Consider the following 18,587-nt stretch of genomic DNA (forward strand, 5'->3'; position numbering starts at 1 on the left):
CTGGTTCCCTGGAGATACACAGGACAAACACACCAGAGAGGTGATGTAATGGGGTTATCAGGGCATTTCCTTGATAGTATCCCAACAGTAGCAAATGTGGTGGTAGCCACATGGGCAGAGGCAGCTGTAGCAGCAGCTGTAGCAGCAGCTGTAGTTGCATTTACTTCTGTGTAAGTGGGGTTAGGACCAGAGGAGGGCAAAGAGCTAGTCTTTCACTCTCAGGACGTCTTTGTCTAATGAGGGAGATCACCAACTGCAAGTAAAATTATCCCAAGGGAGAGATTTTGGCCTGGTATAAATAACATTGTAAGTCTATTCACAGTTGGAAAGGTTAATGCATTTGAAAGCACTGTGGAAGCCATAAAGCATTGTTGATGTGGGGTAGAGTGTTAGGTACTAGGGAGAAAGACAAGAAAGACCTGGTCCCTATCTGTAAGGAGCTTCCAGTCTCCAGCACAGTCACTCTAGAATGTGATATGAATGTGTAACAAAGGGGTGTATGTAGGAGGCCCAGTGGTGGCATGAAGAGGGAAGTGGCTAAATTCACTTGCTGCTTCAGAAGGATTTAGAAGAGGTGACATGACCTGGTTGGTGATGAATGAGTAGAAGTTTGCCAGGTAGGTAAGTGGGAGAGACACAAATAGAGTAAAGGGCATTTGTGTGACATTGGTGGCCCCCACAATTTGGGGAGTAAATAACATGCCCCTGTTATTCCTCATAATTTAGTGCTCCAGGCCCCACATGCAGTGATACCAGGTCTGTGGCCCTCTGAGGTTTCACCCTCTCCCCCAGATCCCTGGGGTTACTAGTGTTGAGGGGAACTTGGGTCTGGCTGGTAGGGCTCATTGCAGCAGGGCATGGCAGCTACTGAGGAGGAGCCAGGCTAGGCCAGGCAGTCCTCCCTGCAGAAGCCGGGCAGCGTTTGAGGCCTGTGAAAGGAAGTGGATACTGCAGTGGTATTTTATTCCTGGGGGTGTATCTTACTCCATTTGGGCTGCTGTAACAAAATGCCTGAGACAGGGAAATCGGTAAACAACGAAATCTATTTCTCAGTCTGGAGGCTAAGTCCAAGATCAGGGTGCTGGCAGGCTTGGTGTCTGGTGAGGGCTGCTCTCCGCTTCCAAGATGGTGCCTTGTTGCTATGTCCTGGCATGGAGGGAGGCGGAAGGGCAACTTGACTGACGGGAGGAGCCTTCATGGCCTAATCATCCTCTAAAGGACTACCACTAATACTGTTGCATTAGAGATTAAATTTCAACATAAATTGCTTGCTTGCTTTTTCGTTTTTTTTTTTTTTTTTGAGACAGAGTTTCGCTCTTTTTGCCCAGGCTGGAGTGCAATGGCGCGATCTCGGCTCACCGCAACCTCCGCCTCCCGGGTTCAAGCGATTCTCCTGCCTCAGCCTCCCGAGTAGCTGGGATTACAGGCATGTGCCACCACCCCAGCTAATTTTGTATTTTTAGTAGAGACGGGGTTTCCCCATGTTGGTCAGGCTGGTCTTGAACTCCCGACCTTAGGTGATCCACCTGCCTCGGCCTCCCAAAGTGCTGGGATTACAAGCGTGAGCCACCGTGCCCGGCTGCTTTTTCGTTTTTTAGAGATGAGGTTTTGCTCTGTTGCCCAGGCTGGAGTTCAGCGACACAATCATAGCTCACTGTAGCCTGGAACTCTTAGGCTCAAGCAATCCTCCTGCCTCAGCCTCCCAAGTAGCTGGCACTACAGGCGTGCATCACCATACCTGGCAAATTTAAAAAAAAATTTTTTTTTGGTAGAAATGGGACCCCTCTATGTTGCCAAGGCTGGTCTGAAACTCCGCAGCTCAAGTGATCTGCCCACCTTGGCCTCCCAAAGAGCTGGAATCAGAGGTGTGAGCCACCATGCCTGGCTTCAACATAGATTTCAATATAATTTTGGAGAGACACATTCAAACCATAGCGGGGTGTGTCTCTAAAGCATAGGCTCCTTGCTCTCCAGGAAGTATGCCCCTAACTGAATTGCTCTAAATTGCCTGCATAAACTCTTGGTTTTTCCACCAGGCCACTGGGTGCTCAGCTGCCTGCCCTGGTGTGGGAGGCGCACAGCATCTGTATTCGTTCCCTAGGGCTGCTATAACAAAGTACCACAAACTGGGTGGCTCCAAACATGTTTACTGTCTCATAGTGCTGAAGAAATCTGCAAGGCCATGCTAGCTCTGAAGTCTGTATGGTAACCCTTCCTTCCCTCTTCCTAGCGCCTGGTGGCTGGCTGGCAATTTTTTGTGTTCCTTGGCCTGTGCAGGCAGCACTCCAATTCTCCAGCCTCATATGGTGTTTTCCCTGTCACACTGTGTCTTCACATGTCTGGCTCCTTATAAGGACACCAGTCGTATTGGATTAGGAGCCCACCCTACTCCAGTATGACCTCATCTTAACTGATTACACCTGCAAGGACCTTATTTCCAAATAACGTTACATTCTCAGGTATTGGGAGCTGGGGTTAGGACTTCACCATATCTTTTTCTGGGGGACACAATTCAACCTATAATGGGTTTTTGTTTGTTTTTGAGGCAGAGTCTCACTCTGTCATCCAGGCTAGAGTGCAGTGGCACAATCTTGGCTCGCTGCAACCTCCGTCCCCTGGGTTCAAGCGACTCTTACGTCTCAGCCTCCTGAGTAGCTAGGATTACAGGCGCCACACCCAGCTAAGTTTTTGTATTTTTCTTTAGTAGACATGAGGTTTTGTCACGTTGGCCAGGCTGGTCTCGAACTCCAGACCTTAGGTGATCTGCCCACCTCCGTTTCCCAAACTGCTGGGATTACAGGCGTGAGCCACTGCGCCCGGCCTATAATGGGTTTTCTGAGAGATGTGGTGGTGGAGCTTTGAGATGGCAAAGACCAGTGCTCCCAGTATTTGGAGGTGCTGCTCAGGGGCGATGGCGCAGGAGCATGGTGTTCGCCTCTCTCTGCTTGACGGCCTGAGGCTGCCCAGGAGTATGGCTGAAGGGAGCTGGGGCTCTGCTGGAGCCACACAGCAGTGATGTTGCATCTGGAGGGAAGGGTGGAATGGAGTGCCTGTCTAGGGAGCTGTTGCTGGGCCCCTTCCCACCTGTTCCTCAAGAAAAGGAAACTGCCAGTGTGATGCTCACTGCAGAACATTTTCCTTTTAGAACAGAGGAGTGAGAAACGCATCTGACTAGCTACCCAGTCTTGTTTTTGTTTGTCAGAGTTATTCTGGATATTTTTGCTTGCCCATTAATTAAAAAAAACCCTGTTCATAATTTTATTGTGATGTCCTGAAATTTATAGATGAGTGAAAGGAGAAGTAACATACATGTATACTTTTTTTTTTTTTTTTTTGAGACAGGATCTCACTCTGTTGCCCAGGCTGAGTGCAGTGGCACAATCATGACTGACTGCAGCTTTGCCCTCCCAGGCTCAAGCAATCCTCCCATCTCAGCCTACCGAGTAGCTGGGACTACAGGTGCACACCACTACACCTGGCTAACATCTTTAATAAAATTGAGTTTTTCCTATCAGATATACAGTTATTCAATCTACTCAAGACTCTTTTGTGCCACTCAGTAGTATTTTAATGATTTTTTTCTTATAGTTCTTGCACACTATTTACTGTTTGCTAGATCTTTTCTCTCTTTGCTTGCTAATATAACAGGAATCTTTTCTCTCATCTTGTTATCTAATCAGTTGTGTTTTGTGTTATAGGAAAGCTATTGATTTTTGCATAATATTCTTTTGCCTAGTCACTCACTTCTCTGAATTTTCTTACCATTTGAAATCATTTTCAGTTGATTCTCTTAGGTTTTCTAGGTTTACAATAATATAATTTAATCTCTTTCTTTTTGATATTTTTAAAGAGATGGGGTCTTGCTGTGTTTCCCAGGCAGGAGCACAGTGGCTGTTCATAGGTGCAATCATACTACACTGCAGCCTTGAACTTCTGGACTCAAGGGATCCTCCTGCCTCAGCCTCCCTAGTGGCTGGGACTATAGGTGTGCACCACTACACCTCTGATTTTTATACATTTTATTTTTTTCTGTTGTCAAGTTCCATTTGTAACCAAATGTAAGTCTGGCTGGTTGCTGCCTGAGAAGCCAAATACTCAAGAGGTGAGGTGTGGTGAAGTACCAGCAGTTGAGGAAATGGCTAGGCTCATGCTTCCAAAAAACCATTTCAACTTTTTGGGCTGAGTAAGGGGATTTAAGAAGGAAAATGTGGTATGGGAAACATGTGGAAATGTTGGGTGCAGGTTCTGTGTGTCTCGTTCCATGGCTATCTTGATAATCGCCCCTCCCGAGGCCTGGTTGGCATCAGTTTGACTTTGGCCTGATGGTGATGGCGTCATCATTTGTAACTTTCCTGAAGGAGATTCTGCAGCTGGGTCTCTATGCCTGGTTTATTTCAGAATTGGTCCGTGGAATTTCTAAGCAAGCACATAATTAGATAAGTAAGCACAATGCATGGGAGTGCCTGGCAGGAAAGGGAGGAAAACAGAGTTTTAAAGCACATTTCAAGGCTATATTTTGGGTTTAGAGGAAAAAAAGTTTTAAAATGCATCTTGAAGCTGAGATACTTGGTTACACATTGACCTATTCAATCCTTCCCCACCCACCAGGTAACAGTAGTGTTCTTCATCATCTTTAGCTAGTTTTTTACTTTACCGGAAATATATTTCTATTTTCCCATTAAGTATGACGCTGGCTTTGATTCTTCTGGTTAGAGTCATCCCGAATGCATCTGGTCTTGAAATTAATCTTTTTTTTTTTTTTTTTTTTTTTTTGAGACAGAATTTTCACTCTTGTTGCCCAGGCTGGAGTGCAGTGGCGCAATCTCCACTCACTGCAATCTCTGCCTCCCAGGTTCAAGTAATTCTCCTGTCTCAGTCTCCCGAATAGCTAGGATTACAGGTATGCGCCACCAGGCCCAGCTAATTTTTTTTTGTATTTTTAGTAGAGAAGGGGTTTCACCATGTTGGCCAGGCTGGTCTCAAACTCCTGACCTCAGGTGATCCACCTGCCTCAGCCTCCCAAACTGTTGGGATTACAGGTGTGAGTCACCATGCCTAGCCAATAATTTTTTAGTTAGAGGGGATTTCTTAAAAACTTTCTTGTCCCCCTTCCTACACTCCATGGTTTGGATTTCCTATCTCTTCGAACAATCTTTCTTTTTTCTGTTTTCTTTTCTTTTCTTTTTTTTTTTTTGAGATAGGCTCTCACTTTGTTGCCCAGGCTGGAATGCAGTGGCAGGATCATAACTCACTGTAACCTCAAACTCCTGGGCTCAAGCCATCATCCCATCTCAGCCTCCCAAAGTGCTGGGAATACAAGTGTGAGCCACTGCTCCTGGCCCAACAATCTATTTTTTTTTTCAATACAGAATTACCTGTTTAATTGAGATTTCAGTTCCTTATACAGAGTTGAGCATTTTTTTTTTTTTATCAGTGGAGGTTATTTATTCTCATGTATTATTATTTGCATTTACGTTTTTTCTCCTTCCCTGTTCCCCCCCTATGCAATGATTTGGTTAGCTGATGCTTTAATCTTTTCTGATGCTCTATTGCTTTTCAATTTTCTAATTTAGTAATTTCTACATTTATCTTTAAAAAGTCTTTCTTTAGGCTGGGTGCAGTGGCTCACATCTGTAATCCCAGCACTTTGGGAGGCTGAGGTGGGTGGATTATTTGAGCCCCGGAATTCAAGACTAGCCTGGGCAACATAGCAAAACCCCGTATCTACTAAAAATACAAAAAATTAGCTAGGTGTGGTGGTGTGCACCTGTAGTCCCAGCTACTCAGGAGGCTGAGGTAGGAGGATCATCTGAGCCCAGGAAGTTGAGGCTACGGTGAGCTGTGGTTATGCCATTGTACTCCAGCCCGGATGATGAGAGCGAGACACTGCCACACACACACACACAAAAAGTCGTTTTTAAGTTATTTTGTGGTTCTTTTTCTAACTTTTTGAGTTGGATGCTTAATTCATTTATTTTCATTTTCGTATTTATGTATGTAATTATTTAAAGCTATAAAATATGTTTGGTTCTAGTCTTCTGCAGTTTCAGTTGAAAGAGCTGCTTAAGCGTTTAAGAAGTTCTATTAGTAGAGTTAAAAAAAATTGTTGTCTGGGCATGGTGGCTCATTCCTGTAATCTCGGCGCTTTAGGAGGCCAAAGCCAGAGGATCGCTTGAGCCCAGGAGGTTGAAACCCCTTCTCTACAAAAAATACAAAAATTAGCCGGGCCTGGTGGCATGTGCCTGTGATCCCAGCTACTCGGGAGGCTGAGGTGGGAGGATTGCTTAAGCCCAGGACTTCCAGGCTGCAGTGAGCTGTGATGGTGCCACTGTACTCCAGCCTGGGTGACAGGGTGAGATCCTGTCTCAAAAAAAGAAAAATTGTTACTGATTTCAAGTTTTATTATCTCATGACAACAGGATGGCTTTCACTCTATCAAAATTATTGAGGGTCTTTGTTTTTTGGCCTAATAATCAATTTTGATGAATACTCCATGAACCATTGAAAATATGTATTCTTTGTTTCCAAAATATAGAATTTAATATATATCAATTAGATCATATGAATTACATTACTTGGATGTACATCTTTATTTTTAAAAATGTTTTAGTTGATGCATAATAATTGTATATATCTATGGGGTACATGTGATATTTTAATACATGCATACAGCATGTATTGATCAAATCAGGGTATTTAGGATATCCATTACCTTGAACATTTATTATTTCTTTGTCTTGGGAATATTTCAAATCTTCTCTTCTAGCTATTTTGCAATATACAATAAATTGTTGTTAACTGTAGTCACCCTACTGTGCTATTGGACACTAGAACTTATTTCTTCTATCTAACTGTAGGCTTTTATCCATTAACCAACCTATGTTCATTCCCCACCTGCCCCTGCTCATCCTAGCCTCTGGTAACTATCATACTGCTCTCTATTTCTATAAGATGAACTTTTTTAAGCTCTCATATGAGAACATGTGATATTCGTCTTTCTGTACCTAGCTTATTTCACTTAATATAATGACATCCAGTTCCATCCATGTTGCTGCGAACAATAGAAATTCATTCTTTTTTATGCTTAATAGCATTCAATTGTGTGTAAATACCACATTTTTCTTTTCTTTTTTTTTTTTTTTTTTTTGAGACGGAGTCTTGCTCTGCCACCCAGGCTGGGGTGCAGTGGCTGGATCTCAGCTCACTGCAAGCTCCGCCTCCCAGGTTTACGCCATTCTCCTGCCTCAGCCTCCCGAGTAGCTGGGACTACAGGCGCCCGCCACCTCACCCGGCTACTTTTTTGTATTTTTTAGTAGAGACGGGGTTTCACCGTGTTAGCCAGGATGGTCTCGATCTCCTGAACTCGTGATCCGCCCGTCTCGGCCTCCCAAAGTGCTGGGATTACAGGCTTGAGCCACCGCGCCCGGCCCACATTTTTCTTATTCATTCATCCATTGATGGACACTTAGGCAGATTCCATATCTTGACTATTGTGAATAGTGCATGGAGATGCAAGTATCCCTTTGATATACTCATTTCCTTTCCTTTGGATAAATACCCAGTGATCAGATTACTGGATCACATGATAGTTCTATTTTTAGTTTTTTTAGAAACCTCCATACTGTTTTCCATAATGTCTGTACTAATACACATTGTTACTATCAGTTTATAAGAGTTCCCTTTTCCCTGCATCCTCACCAGCATTCTGTCTTTTAATTAATAGCCATCCTGGCTGGGGTGAGATGATATGTCATTGTGGTTTTTATTTGCATTTCCCTGTTAGTGATGCTGAGCATTGTTTTCATATACCTGTTCACCATTTGTATGTCTTCTTTTGAGAAATGTCTATTCAGATCCTTTGTTCATTTTTTCATGGGATTGTTTTATATCTTGCTATTGAGTTCTTTACATATTCTAGGTATTAGTTTCTTGTTGAATGAATAGTTTGCAAATAATTTCTCTCATTCTACAGGTTGTGTCTTTACTCTGTTGATTGTTTCCCTTGCCGTGAAAGAGCTTTTTACTTTAATGTAGTCCTATTTGTCTATTTTTGTTTTTGTTGCCTATGCTTTTGAAGTCTTAGCCATGAAATACTTTGCCTAGATCCATATTCCAAAGCATTTCCTGTATGTTTTCTTCTAGTAGTAGTATTTATAGTTCCTGGTCTTACATTTAAGTCTTTAATTCATGTTGAGTTAATTTTTGTATATGGTAAAAGATAGGGTCCGGTTTCATTCCTCTGCATATGGATAGCCAGTTTTCCCAGCATCATTTATTGAAGAGGGTGTCCTTTCCCCAGTGCATGTTCTTCACACCTTTGTTGAAAATCAATCAGTTGGCTGCAAATATGTGGATTTATTTCTGGGTTCTCTATTCTGTTTCGTTGGTCTGTGTGTCTGTTTTTATACCAATACCATGCTGGCTTTGCTTATTCTAGCTCTGTGGTATATTTTGAAGTCACGTAGTGTGATGCCTCCAACTTTGTTCTTTTTGCTCAGGATTGCTTTGGCTATTTGGGATCTTCTTTGGTTCCAGACAAATTTTAGGATGATTTTTTCTATTTCTGTGATGAATGTCTTTGGTATTTTTGTAGGGACTGCATTGAATCCGTAGATTGTTTTGGGTAGTATGGTCATTTTAACAATATTAATTCTCCCCATCCATGAGCAGGGGATGTCTTTCTGTTTGTTTGTGCCCTCTTCAATTTCTTTCATCAGTGTTTTGTAGTTTTCTTGCAGAGATCTCTCACCTCCTTGGTTAAATTTATTCCTGGGTCTTTTTTTTTTTTTTTTTTTTGTAGCTATTGTAAGTGGGATTGCTTTCTTCGCTTATTTTTCAGCTAGTTCATTATTGGCATATAGAAAAACTGTTGATTTTTATATGTTTACCTTGTATACTGCAATTTTACTGACTTTGTTGGTCAGTTTTAAGAGTTTTTTGGTAGAGTCCTTAGGTTTTTCTACTATAAGTTCATGTCATCTGCAAGGAGGGAAAGTCTGACATCCTCTTTAATCTGAATGCCTTTTTTTTTGAGACGGAGTGTCTCTCTCTCGCCCAGGCTGGAGTGCAGTGGCGCGATCTCAGCTCACTGCAAGCTCTGCCTCCTGGGTTCACGCCATTCTCCTGCCTCAGTCTCCTGAGTAGCTGGGACTACAGGTGCCTGCCACCACGCCCGGCTAATTTTTTGTATTTTTAGTAGAGACGGGGTTTCACTGTGTTAGTCAGGATGATCTCGATCTCCTGACCTCGTGATCCGCCCGCCTCGGCCTCCCAAAGTGCTGGGATTACAGGTGTGAGCCACCGCGCCTGGCCAATCTGAATGCCTTTTATTTGTTTTTCTTGCCTGGGTGATCTGGATAGGACTTACAGTATTATGTTGAATAAGAGTGGGCTGGATGTAGTGGCTTACATATGTAATCCTGGCATTTTGGGAAGGCTAGGCAGGAGGACCACTTGAGCCCAGGAGTTTGAGACCAGCCTGGGCAACATAGTGAGATCTCATCTCTACAAAAAAATCATAAAATGAAGTGGGAAGATCACTTGAGTCTGGGAGGTTGAGGTTGCAATGAGTTGTGATTGCGCCACTGTACTCTCACCTGGGTGACACAGTGAGCGCCTATCTCAAAAAAGAGTGGTGAAAGTGGACATCCTTGTCTTATTCTAGTTCTTAGAGAAAAGGCTTTCAGCTTTTCCTCATTCAGTATATTAGCTGTGGATTTATTATATGTGGGCCTTTATTGTATGGAGGTATGTTCCTTTTATGCCTAATACATTGAGAGCTTTTATCATGAAAGGTGGTTGGATTTTACCAAATGCTATTTTAGCATCTATGGAAATAATCATATGGTTTTTGGTCCTTCATTCTGTTAATGTGATGTATATTGATTTGCATCTGTTCAGCCATTCTTGCATCCCTGGGATAAATCCCACTTGATCATGATGCAGTATCTTTTTGATGTGTTGTTGGACTTGGTTTGATTTTGTTGAGGGTTTTTTGTCCGTATGTTCATCAGAAATATTGGCCTGTAGTTTTCTTTTTTGTTATTGTTATATCCTTGTCTATTAGGTTGGTACAAAAGTAATTGTGGTTTTTACCATTGGGGGGGAAAAAACAGGCAAAAACCACAATTACTTTTGCACCAACCTAATTCTGATATCACAGTAATGCTGGCCTTATAGAATGAGTTACAGAGAATTCCCCGCTCTTTGATTTTTTGGAATAGTTTGAGAATAATTGATGTTAGTTCTTCTTAAGTGTTTGATAGCATTCAGCGGGAAAGCCATCCAGTTCTGGGCTTTTCCTTGTTGGGAGACGTTTTATTACTGATTCAATCTTGGTATTTGTTACTGCTCTGTTCAGGGGTTCTGTGTCTTCCTGGTTCAATCTTGGTAGGTTGTAGGTGTTCAGAAATTTATCCATTTCCTCTAGGTTTTCCAATTGTGAGCTTTACTTATTTTTTGTCTTGCTCTGTCACAGGCTGACATAGGTAAAATAAGCTCTTCTCAGTATAATGTGTGTTGATTCTTCCTTGTATGTCCAGTAAACTTTGTTTTATATCTTTGTTGCTATGTTATTTGTTTACTCAGATATGTGTTATATCTTCATTGTAATGTAAACCTTTATTGTTATAAATTGCCTATCTTGGACACAAATATGGAAATAACAGACACTGTGGACTCCAAAAGGGGAGAGGGCAGAAGGGAGGTGAGCACTGAGAATTTACCTATCAGGTACAGTGTTCACCAGTTGGGTAATGGGCATACTAGAAGCCCAGTCCCCAGCATTACACACTATACCTGCATAAGAAATAAAACTGTACCCCCGAATCTAAAATAAAATTAAGTATAAAAATATACAGTGCCTATATTGGTCTAATTTAATAATTTTTGCCTTGAAATCAATATTACCAAAAGGTAATGGCACGAGCTCTACTCTCTTCCTTTTTAAAAATTTACTTGGTATACCTTTGCTCATTCTTTTATCTTTCAAACTTTCTGAGTTACCTTGTTTTAGCCATGACTCTTATCCTGGGAATAATCTGTACCTTCGGCATTTCGCCAGCTTAGGACTAGTGCTGTCCTAAGTAGTACCCAGCGGCCTGGGGAATTTGCCTGTTTGATGGAGGTCTTTTTTTTTTTTTTTTTTTTGAGAATTTGTGTTTTTGAACATGTCTCTATTTCACTTTCATTCTCTCCCACCTTTTCTGGCCCTTTATTTCCCAACCTTTAATTGTGAAAATTTTGAAACAAATTGACGCTGAAACACAAGGACAGTAGGCTGGGCGCGGTGGCTCTTGCCTGTAATCCCAGCACTTTGGGAGGATGTGACAGGCAGATTGCTTGAAGCCAGGAGTTTGAGACCAGCCTGGTCAACAAGGTGAAACCCCATCTCTACTAAAAATACAAAAATTAGACGGGCGTGGTGGCATACGCCTGTAATTTCAGTTACTTGGGAGCCTGAGGCATGAGAATCACTTGAACCCAGGAGGCAGAGCTTGTGGTGAGCCAAAATAGTGCCACTGCACTCCAGCCTGAGTGACAGAGTGAGACTCTGTCTCAAAACAAAACAAAACAAAACAAGGACAATGAACACCTGTAAAGCTTCCACAATTGTTAACATTTTGTCATATTTGCTTTGTTTCTCCTTATATAGCTATCTAGGCATATCTATCTGTTTCTATATCTGTATTGCTGTATCATTCAAAAGTAAGTTGTGGACATCATGATACTCTACCTTAACACAGCAGCATGCATCTCCTAAGAATAAGAATTGTCTCTTGGCCGGTGCGGTAGCTCATGCCTGTAATCCCAGCACGTTGGGAGGCCAAGGTGGGTGGATTGCTTGAGCTCAGGAGTTCAAAAGCAGCCTGGGTAACATGGTGAAATCCTTTATCTACAAAAAATACAAAAGTTAGCTGGCCGTGAGCGTGCCTGTAATGTCAGCTACTCAGGAGGCCTAGGTGGGAGGATCACTTGCACCCAGGAGTTTGAGGCAAGATCTTACCAGCTTGGGTGACAGAGTGAGACTCCCTGTCTCAAAAAAAAAGAGAGATGGAGTCTTGCTCTGTTGCCCAGGTTGGAGTGCAATGGCATGATCTTGGCTCACTGCAACCTCCGCCTCCTGGGCTCAAGTGATTCTCCTGCCTCAGCCTCCCGAGTAGCTGGGATTACAGGCATGTGCCACCACGCCCAGCTAATTTTTGTAGTTTTTTTTAGATTTATTTTTTTGAGACAAAGTCTCACACTGTCACCCAGGCTGGTATGCAGTGGGGTGATCTTGGCTCACTGCAGCCTCCACCTCCTGGGTTCAAGCAATTCTCCTGCCTCAGCCTCCCAGTGGCTGAGACTACAGGTGTGCGCCACCACGCCTGGCTAATTTTTGTATTTTTAGTAGAGGTGGGATTTCACTATGTTGGCCAGGCTGGTCTCAAACTCCTGATCTCGTGATCCGCCCATCTTGGCCTCCCAAGTGCTGGGATTACAGGTGTGAGCCACCGCGCCGGGCCTAATTTTTGTATTTTTAGTAGAAACAGGATTTTGCCATGTTGGCCAAGCTGGTCTCTAACTCGTGACCTCAGGTGATCCGCCCGCCTCAGCCTCCCAAAGTGCTGGGATTACAGGCATGAGCCATGTCTGGCTGGAAGTCTTTTTATTTTTTTTTATTTTTATTTTTTTTTTGAGAGGGAGTCTCGCTCTGTAGCCCAGGCTGGAGTGCAGTGGCTGGATCTCAGCTCACTGCAAGCTCCGCCTCCCGGGTCCACGCCATTCTCCTGCCTCAGCCTCTGGAGTAGCTGGGACTACAGGCGCCCGCCACCTCGCCCGGCTAGTTTTTTTTTTTTTTTTTTTGTATTTTTTAGTAGAGACGGGGTTTCACCGTGTTAGCCAGGATGATCTTGATCTCCTGACCTCGTGATCCACCCGTCTCGGCCTCCCAAAGTGCTGGGATTACAGGCTTGAGCCACCGCGCCCGGCCCTGGAAGTCTTTTTAAACTGTTGCTAAATTCCAGATTCCTGGCAGTCTGGAAGTATAGGGGTGCAAGTGGCTTGCTGGAGACAGTAATCCCATCCTGATCAAGCCCTGTCTCAGGAAGATAAGAACAAGGGAAGATATCATAATGGTCTACAAGAATTTGAAGGACTGTCACGTAGAAGAGTGAGCAGACTTTGCCTTTGGAGCTACAGAGGAGAGCATTTGGAATGAAGAGTGAAAGCTTCAAGGAGGCAGATTGAACCTGGAGTGGTGCTGCCAGCCTCGTTCAATGGTGAGTACTCTGTCACTAGAGATATCCAGGGAAAATCAGATGGCTCCTTCTCTGGGATGGAGTGGAGGGGAATTGTATTGGGTAGGAACTGGTCTATAGGACATTTAAGTTTCTTCCAAGAATTCTTAGAGGGCAGGGACAAGTTCCGGAGAGACCCAAAACAATATACAAGTTATAGTCTAATTATAATGGCTCTAGTCCATTTTGCCTACCCCAAACAAAGCTGGTTATCTTTACATGTGTTTTAAGATTGTATTTTTTCCTCTGCTATTTGTTGGCTAACCATCTCACAGCTCTGTTTTTTGGTAAATCTAGCAAATACTCTTTCTTATATTTTCCGTTGGTTTGCAGAAAGGACTAAATAACTCTGCCTTCTTTAAGGAGGCGGCTGGCCCTTTCACTTTGGTAAAATGTTAGAGATAGAAAAAAGATAAGTGAAATAAATTCGCATTCTATCCCTTCCTTTTTGCTCCAGTCCTAATGTCTGAATGGGTATCTTTTTTATATATATAAAATATATATAAAATTGTATATATATATACACACAAAAAACTGCAAAATAAAAGGCCTCAAGGGAAGTATCACTGGAAGTAAGAGTAGCTTGGATTGAATTTATATCTATGTCAGACAATGTGCTTCAGTAATAGTTATTTTCAGAACTCCATGGGAGTTTTTTCAGTAAACTAATGAATGGGTGTCACTGACAAGCTTTCCAAAGTGGAAATTATGTGAAAACTCTCATCTTATGGGAAAGGGTAACGAGTAGAAACCCTGGGCTTTTGCTTGTGGGGGAGGGGTTAATGTCAGTTCTAAAGAAGATTTACATTTTCACTGTTTCATTGGAGTCAGTTCAGTTTCATGCAGGAAATGGCTGAATGGAATAATATTTCTAGGAAGCCATACAATTAAGTAGAAAGCGTTAGTAGTTCTTGACTCAGCTCTGCTATGAACTGCCCTGGGCAAGTCCCTATACCTAGCTACATTTCCACTTCCTAGACTTCAAATATTCTGTGTATATTTACCAATCCATTGAAGATAAATGAGATAGTAGTGATTACAAATGTCAGGTGTTGAATTTGCTGCCACCTTAAAGCTATCCCAGGCCTATGGGCTAAAAGTGAAATAAGAACTTCTCTACTTAGTATAATACTTAGTATAACAAGCTCAGGAGGTCTTATCCCTAAATAGATAAGATGTGGAATGAAATTACTTTAAATAGACCTGATTTCTAAGCAGGGTTAGGTTTGGTTAGACATGGATAAGATAAATGTATTGACTATGAATGTGTTCAGCTCTTGTATCAAGGACTTGGCAAGTAGTCCTTGGTTAACACCTGCTGCTTTCAAATTTCTGAATGGCTTCCCATCTGGATCTGGAAGTCCTACAGCTTTTCTCCTCCAAGGCCTATTCTTGACTTGCAGATGACAACAGTTTTTTACAGCCAGCTTTTCTGTTTTGTTCTGCTCCCTCTAGAGGTCCCTTCCCCTACCTCTGCCTCTGTCCAAATATCTTAATAGTGATACCAAAGAAGGTAGAAGTCAGGTTTTGCCATTTCACTTGTATTCTGCCCCAGCGCCTCTCTCAGTCTGGAGCAAAGTGTAACTGAGTGTGGTGTAACGAAGTTCTGTGGATGATGTTGATGATGACGAATAGTGGGGAGCGATTTTCACAGCCAGGAGCTTGGCTCTCGGCTTTTGTGGCACCTCAGACTCTTCCCTGGGATGTGTAGTGTTCCAGGCTGGCAGCATGCTGTGAACAATGAAAATTGTATTCTGTAGTCTCTTTCAATATGCTGTGACTTGGCAAGGGCTGAAAGCAAATCATGCACCTGCATAACCTTTTCAGCTTGACAAAGAAGCTCTCTCACTCCCCTTCTCACCCCTCCCTTCCACAGGAAATGCTCCCAGACGACAGCATGAACAAGCCCTAATTAAGTCTTTCCTCAGATCCCAACGTCTTTTCCTCCAACCACATCTTGGGTTTAGATGTGTAAGTAAGAAGAAGTGGAGAAATAAAATCAGGTATAAGATGCAGTTGGAAACTGGGAGCTATTTAATGGCAAGTAAAGCCTAAGACCTCGTCCCTCGTGGCCCTTTGGACAGTTCACACAGAACAAGAGACATAGTAAACTGATGGAGGAGTTAAGATGCTTTTGATGAAAAAACTGGTTGCAAATTATTTAAGAACATTTTCTCAGACTTTATGCATTTCTTATATTTGTGACTGTCTCTGAATAGAAGAATCTCAATGTCTTTCAGGATATTTAAGGATCATATACGTAAGGTGCCTCATGCTTCCTTGAGAAGTCTGTGAACATATCCTTACAATTATATGCAAAATTTTGGGCTTTGTTTACTTATCTGAAAAAGATAATCCATAGATTTTCTAATGTCTCCAGGGAGTTCAAGACCTACCACTTTCCGCAAAGTTTAAGAACCACTGGTATTATAGAAGAGAAAGAATGGGTCTAAAACAAAATCTGGAAGGATGGCCACGTCAGGAAGCCACAAAGACAGAGTGGAGCCTATGAATGTTAGAGAAAGATGAAATTTCCAGGCATCCCCATGGGAGACAGTAGGGTGGTGAAGCTCATGCACTGTGGAATCATTTCATCTGAGCTCAGTCTAGTGTCTCCATCTATTAACTGTGCTGGCTGTGTGACCTGGGGAAGTTACATCTCCAAGCCTCAGTTTTCTAATCTATACAATGGGATGATAGTGCCTACCTCAGAGTTGTTGCAAGGATGAAGCGAGGCCATCCATGTAGCATACCTCCCTGCCTCCCTATTGGTATGATGTGCGTGTGTGTGTGTGTGTGTGTGTATGTGTTGTCCCTACCTCTACACATGTATTTTCCATTTTCTTGCCCACTTTATGCCTCTTTCTGGGCTAACTGAAGATTCAAGAAACTCTGAATTCTGTTATGCTGTTTTTTTCTGATTTCTTTAGAAAAATAATCAGTGTGAGGTGATGTCCTTGGCTGAATACCCCAGCTCCACTAGGACTTGTCTGCTGCCCAGGCTGAGAGCCATGTATTTGAGTTTTTCCAACCAGGGTAAGGAGCAGTAGATGGTAGGAGCCTCGTGCCTAGAGCCAAGCGAACCAGCTTTTTCTGGGAAGGAGAGACCAAATCATCCTTAAGGATGGGGATGGTAGAGTCTGTCTTCTGCAGTGCCCCAGATAGCAGCAACCTTAACTGCTGCCTCTGTGGCCTACTTCCCTTTGTAATTTGCACAATAGGCCAGAAGATGGGGCTCTTGACCCTGGAGTCAAGGGCCAGAGGCTCTGACTTTTTCCACATTTGTACTGGAGAGAAGTCAGATTCACCAGACCTCCCAGGAATCACCACTACTTCTCAATTCCTTTCCCTACCCTACCTACTCCATCCAATTCTGCCATGGCTGGGACTTGCCTTCCAGGGGAGTGGGGGATGTGGGCACATCTTTCCTTTGGCCACCATCCTTGGCTCCTGAATTACCACGTTGCTAGAGTCAGTCTTTCTGATGCCCTGCCTCAGGTTTCCCCCTCTAATCCATTCTCCCCTAAGGGCAGATTTTGGAGATGGTACCATTTGTATAGGCCAATACAACATAGTGGTCAAGAACTCTAGAATCAGAGAGCTTGTCCTTGACTCATCTCCTCAGGTGAATCTTTCCCCACCTCCTCAGAGAAGTTCTCCCTATCCCATGCCAGTTACTCCTGTTCGCATAACCCTTTATTTACTTAACAGTAGTGATTATAACTAGTGATTATCTTGTTTGATGACTTGTTTACTTTCTCCCACTTGATTGTAAGGCTCATGAGGCCAAGGACACTGTCTTAATTGCTGTTTTCCCAACATCTAACACAGGGCACGATACATAGGTTCTCAGCAAAAGTGTTTTGAATTAATAGATGAATGATGGAATCCCAGCTTCATGACTGCCTGACCTTGAGTAAGTTGCTTAACTTCACTGAGCCTCAGTTTTCTTACCTGCGAAATAGAAAAAGAGTAGAGACATTATGACTATTAAATGACACAATGCATTTATACCACTAAACCCAGGTTCTGGTGCATGGAAGTTTTCCCTAAAGCCTTCAGTGTCCTACTTTTTAGCATATATGAAAAATAAAGTCTGAATGAATTAGCCAGATCTCCACAATTTGATCACAGCCTTCTTTTTATTTTTTATTTTTTTGAGACAGGGTCTCACTCTCTCAGCTTGGCTGGAGTGGAGTGGTGTACTGAAGCCTCTCCTGGGCTCAGGTGATCCTCCCACTTCAGCTTCCTGAGGGGCTGGGACTACAGGTGCATGCCACCATGCCTGGCTAATTTTTTTGTATTTTAAAAATAGAGATGGAGTTTCTACATGTTGGCCCAGGTTGGTCTCGAACTGTTGGGTTCAAGGGATCCATCTGTCTTGGCCTCCCAAAGTGCTGGGATTACAGATGTGAGTCACCATGCCCAGCCCACAGCCTTTCTCTATCACAACTTTTACCTCCCACTGCTCTTCTCAATAACTTTCTGCTTTGGCCCAAATTGTGGCTACCCTGAATGGGCCATGTGCATTATTATTCCCTTTTTTTTTTTTTTTGAGACGGAGTCTCGCGCTGTCGCCCAGGCTGGAGTGCAGTGGCCGGATCTCAGCTCACTGCAAGCTCCGCCTCCCGGGTTTGTGCCATTCTCCTGCCTCAGCCTCCCGAGTAGCTGGGACTACAGGCGCCCGCCACCTCGCCCGGCTATTTTTTTGTATTTTTAGTAGAGACGGGGTTTCACTGTGTTAGCCAGGATGGTCTCGATCTCCTGACCTCGTGATCCGCCCGTCTCGGCCTCCCAAAGTGCTGGGATTACAGGCTTGAGCCACCGCGCCTGGCCTATTATTCTTAAGTCTTTGTCAAAGACTTGAGATGCTTGCTCTTCTTACCTTAGATCAGCTAAATCTTACCTATGTTTTCAGACTTAGCTCAAATCCGTGTCCTCTGTGAAACCTTCCTGAAGATCATTTTCTCTTCTGAATTTTTGTAATCTTCGTGGTTTATATAATATTACTCATTAACATATATCCTGTTTCCCTGATTAGCCTGTTAAGCTCCCTTGGAGATATATATCTTAGATTTCTCTGCCTCTACAGTGTTACTTGGGCCTGCCTGTTCATTAGTAGGTGTTCAATACATTTTTTATTAGATTGAATTAAAAGCATTCGTATTTACTAAGCACTTTCTATGTGCCTGGGATTCCTTGAGGCTCTGTTGAGTATACAGAAGGGCATAAGAAAAATAATCATTGCTTTCAAAGAACTTATAATATTCTAGTAAGCTAAAGTCAACATATAAAGTACTTAAATAA

General features: G+C 43.0%; 1 long non-coding RNA gene across 1 annotated transcript; it reads left to right on the top strand.

Moving 5' to 3' along the window:
* Positions 1–557: 557 nt before the first annotated feature.
* On the top strand, positions 558–17,829 carry LOC144332912 (uncharacterized). The gene is made up of 3 exons (XR_013401117.1): positions 558–617; positions 13,008–13,262; positions 15,157–17,829. It is a non-coding gene; the product is annotated as an uncharacterized LOC144332912 (long non-coding RNA).
* Positions 17,830–18,587: the final 758 nt, after the last annotated feature.

This window comes from Macaca mulatta, chromosome 11 (assembly GCF_049350105.2).
Source record: "Macaca mulatta isolate MMU2019108-1 chromosome 11, T2T-MMU8v2.0, whole genome shotgun sequence".
Taxonomy (NCBI): Eukaryota; Metazoa; Chordata; class Mammalia; order Primates; family Cercopithecidae; genus Macaca; species Macaca mulatta.